Genomic DNA, 5,030 nt, shown 5'->3' with positions numbered 1-5,030 from the left:
TTTTTAGCCGAAAAAAACGACCATGTATAGTAAGGCCTTTTTGGACGAAAAAAAATGACCATGTATAGTAAGGCATTTTTGGACGAAAAAAACCGACCAAGTATAGTAAGGCGTTTTTAGCCGAAAAAAAACGACCATAGTAAGGCGTTTTTGGACGAAAAAAAACGACCATGTATAGTAAGGCGTTTTTAGCCGAAAAAAATGACCATGTATAGTAAGGCCTTTTTGGACGAAAAAAACCGACCAAGTATAGTAAGGCGTTTTTAGCCGAAAAAAAACGACCATAGTAAGGCGTTTTTGGACGAAAAAAAACGACCATGTATAGTAAGGCGTTTTTAGCCGAAAAAAATGACCATGTATAGTAAGGCCTTTTTGGACGAAAAAAACCGACCAAGTATAGTAAGGCGTTTTTAGCCGAAAAAAAACGACCATAGTAAGGCGTTTTTGGACGAAAAAAAACGACCATGTATAGTAAGGCGTTTTTAGCCGAAAAAAATGACCATGTATAGTAAGGCCTTTTTGGACGGAAAAAAAACGACCATGTATAGTAAGGCGTTTTTGGACGAAATTTTTAGCCGAAAAAAACGACCATGTACATAGTAAGGCGTTTTTACCCGAAAAAAACGACCATGTATAGTAAGCCGTTTTTAGCCGAAAAAACCGACCATGTATAGTAAGGCGTTTTTGGCCGAAATTTTTAGCCGAAAAAAACGACCATGTATAGTAAGGCATTGTTAGCCGAAAAAAACGACCATGTATAGTAAGGCGTTTTTGGACGAAAAAAACGACCATGTACTGTAAGGCATTTTTGGACTATATTTTTAGCCGAAAAAAACGACCATGTATAGTAAGGCATTGTTAGCCGAAAAAAACGACCATGTATAGTAAGGCGTTTTTGGACGAAATAAACGACCATGTATAGTAAGGCATTTTTAGCCGAAAAAAACGCCTTCGTTTCTTGGTCGTTTCTTTCGGCCAAAAACGCCTTACGATACAAAAAACAACTTCAATAAGCCTTACTTATCATGTTGGTCAAAGAAAGAAGGGATATTTTTGCATCCTCTGGGGACTGAACACCCAAACACTAGTTTGGGACATGGTTTCTCTACCCCTGAGCCACACCACCACGTAACAACTTGTTTGTTTTATGTTGTCTTCATTAAAGCTGGAAATGGTGGTTAAAGAAAGGTGTGACCTTGTTTCAAACACCCAACCGCTGGATTTGGGACTTCAGCTGTCTACCACTGAGCTAACCTACCACAATGAACCTTTGGGTTGTTTTGTCTTTTTCCTCAAATAAGTTGTATATGGTGGTTAAAGAGTAGACATTGTTGCAACAACCAGGGATCGAACACTCAACCTCTGGTGTGGCACTCCATCACTCTACCACTGAGTCAAAGCACCACAAAGAGCAGGGGAGTTGTGTTTTTTTATTAATCATGGTCGTTTCTTTTGGCTAAAATCTGACAAAACATGGTCGTTTTTTTCGGCTAAAAATTTCATCCAAAAACGCCTAACTATACATGGTCGTTTTTTTCGGGTAAAAAGGCCTTACTATACGTGGTCGTTTTTTTCGGCTAAAACTTTCGTCCAAAAACGCCTTACTATACCTGGTCGTTTTTTTCGGCTAAAAACGCCTTCCTATACATGGTTGTTTTTTTTCGGGTAACAACGCCTTACTATACATGGTAGTTTTTTTCGGCTAAAAACATCTTACTATACATGGTTGTTTTTTTCGGCTAAAAATTTTGTCCAAAATGCCTTACTATACATGGTCGTTTTTTTTCGGCTAAAAACACCTTACTATACATGGTCATTTTTTTCGGCTAAAAACGCCTTACTATACATGGTCATTTTTTTCGGCTAAAAATTTCGTCGAAAAATGCTTACTATACATGGTCGTTTTTTTGGGCTAAAAACGCCTTACTATACATGTTCGGGGTTTTTTTCGGCTAAAAATTTCGTCCAAAAACGCCTTACTATACATGGTCGTTTTTTTTCGGCTAAAAACGCCTTTCTATACATGGTCGTTTTTTTCGTCCAAAAAGGCCTTACTATACATGGTCGCTTTTATCGGCTAAAAATTTCATCCAAAAACGCCTTACTATACATGGTCGTTTTTTTCGTCCAAAAACGCCTTACTATACATGGTCGTTTTTTTCGGCGAAAAATTTTGTCCAAAAATGCCTTACTATACATGGTCGTTTTTTTCGTCCAAAAACGCCTTTTTATACATGGTCGTTTTTTTCAGCTAAAAATTTCGTCCAAAAATGCCGTACTGTACATGGTCGTTTTTTTCGTCCAAAAACGCCTTACTATACATGGTCGTTGTTTTTTTTCGGGCTAAAAACGCCTAACTATACATGGTTGTTTTTTTCGGCTAAAAATTTTGTCCAAAAACGCCTTACTATACATGGTCGTTTTTTTCGGGTAAAAAGGCCTTACTATACGTAGTCGTTTTTTTTCAGCGAAAACTTTTGTCCAAAAATGCCTTACTATACATGGTCATTTTTTTTTCGTCCAAAAAGGCCTTACTATCTATACATGGTCGTTTTTTTTCGGCTAAAATTTTCATCCAAAAACGCTTTACTATACATGGTCGTTTTTTTCGGTTAAAAACGCCTTACACTATATGGTCGTTTTTTTCGGCTAAAAACGCCTTACTATACATGGTCGTTTTTTTCGGGGAAAAATTTTGTCCAAAAATGCCTTACTATACATGGTCGTTTTTTTCGTCCAAAAAGGCCTTGCTATATACATGGTCATTTATTTCGGCTAAAAATTTCGTCCAAAAACGCCTTACACATGGTCGTTTTTTTCGTCCAAAAAGGCCTTACTATATACATGGTCATTTATTTCGGCAAAAGATTTCGTCCAAAAACGCCTTACTATACATGGTCGTTTTTTTGGGGCTAAAAACGCTTTTCTGTACATGGTTGTTTTTTTCGGCTAAAAACGCCTTACTATACATCACTGGTGTCAAACTCATTTCACATGGTGGGCTACATACGGCCTCGGTAGATGTTAAGTGGGCCGGACCATTAAAATGATACCATACTTTGCTATAAACAACCAAAACAACATGTCTTTCCTTTGTTTTGGTATAAAGAAGCACAAGAACATTTGGAAAATGTTGAAATTTAATGAACGTATCTTTTACAAAACATTTCATGAAGCACCTCACATTTCCTTCAACAAATGTGCAATTTCCTTTTATCATTCACATATATGCATTGCAACTGATCCCATTGATTGTACAAACTTTAACAAGTAATTGGTATTGAAAAAATATAGTAATGCACTTTATGATTAAACAAGATTTATAAAGAAAGGAAGTTTTAAACCATTTACACGTGCATATAAAATCTAAATATAATCCCTGCCTACACCTTACAAACTAAGGAGAGTGCTATTAAATGTGTAAATATGAGAGTGCTCTTGATAGCGTCTGCTGTCATGGGTCTGTCTCAGTGACGGACTGAGGCTGCTGTTGTCTTCTTCCCTGGTCAAAACAGTGTCTCCGAGCGGATACTCAATGAATTGCACCTTATTAAAAATATTTCTGTTTTTAATGCATTTTTTTCATTTTTAAATTATCCTGCGGGCCTGATCGAACCTCGCGCGTGTGTGTGTGTGTGTGTGTGATGAATGGAATTCCGCATCGGTGTTCAATTGTAAAACAAGGCTGTGTGTTGAAAAAATAAATCTGAAACTGCATTTAAGGGTGGCTCAATACTGGCTGGCCATATACGGGCCGGGGTTGTAAATTGATTTCTGGCCCAAATACTTCACTCCACAACTGGCCCTCATCTGGTTTGCCAGAGTCAAGCCAGTGCCTCCTTTGCCACTCCTGGGCCGTGTTCGGCCCACATGCATTATGCCAGTGCCGACTCAAGGCCAGCTGTGCCAGTTTCATGCCGAATCCGGGCCAGATGCCTTTGCTGACTGGATAGTGTCAAGAAATAAGTCTGATTTTAGAGTGACCAGTGGGGGTGGGGGGGGGGGGGTCCTTTTTTCATAGGACATGTGAATTTCACAAATATGACAAATACATTTTGGAGATGGGGGAAGTGACAAAATAGACGTCGCCACTTATGTGAACGGACAGTCAAGAGTGCCTGTGTTGTTCTTGGTTTGTTTACATGTACCTGTAGTTGATATTGTCCATGAATAATAAGTGACCAGATGTCCTCCTTTTCTAGGACATATAAAGCAATGTGTATTTTGGGGGGGGGGGGGGGGGGGGGACAGATTTTTTTTTCCTGTGTTGATGCCGTAGCTTGGGTCATACGTTGAGACTGTGCTCGTTGGTATAAAAAGTAAAAGTCAGTTCATGGGCCGCCAATTTGTCACAGGGAAGGCGGGGGAGCTGATAAGCATCCGCTTCCTGCCGCTCCACTTTTTGTTTTCGCTTCCTTCATTTTCAGAGCTGTGCATTTCCCTGATGAACTTTTAAATGTGAATCACCAGAGCGGCATTGTTGGGTAATAAAAGTTTTTTTTTCTTTTTAAGTGTAATTAGTTGTCGTCATTGTGCATTGTGATTTAATTACGGCCTACAAGAATAACATCGTAATGCACATTCATTGTTGTCCATTATGTTGTAGTGGCGCTGGATGCAGAATAATGCCGTCTAATGAATGCATATTTGTGCCGGACTCTGGCATGGCCGTTTCTAAGCAACAGCACAAAGAAAGCTGAAGAGGCTTCTTGAGGCTGACATTATAAATGTTGACCGGAGTCAAGTATGATTATATTCCTCCACTGATGCAAGAAAGCGATGCATTTTGAAAGCAGTTGGTCATGTATTTAAGCTCGCAGACAACGAAAAGAAGATAAGAAATCAAATTAAGTCAGCGCCAAGCAATCACCTCGTACATCAAATAAAAATGCAAATGTCTCATTTGTGGATGGGATCCTGTCAATAAATGATTCTCAATGCATTCCCAGCAGACCAAAAATGTAGGAGTAAAATGTTGAAAGCATAGAATTAAAGGCCACACGTTTAAAGACAGACAAGCTTTCAAAGAA

The sequence above is a fragment of the Hippocampus guttulatus genome, chromosome 7 (assembly GCF_054856545.1).
Source record: "Hippocampus guttulatus isolate MCC_2025c chromosome 7, RoL_Hgut_1.0, whole genome shotgun sequence".
Taxonomy (NCBI): Eukaryota; Metazoa; Chordata; class Actinopteri; order Syngnathiformes; family Syngnathidae; genus Hippocampus; species Hippocampus guttulatus.
The sequence above is the reverse complement of the archived record's forward strand: the minus strand, read 5'-3'. Positions refer to the sequence as shown.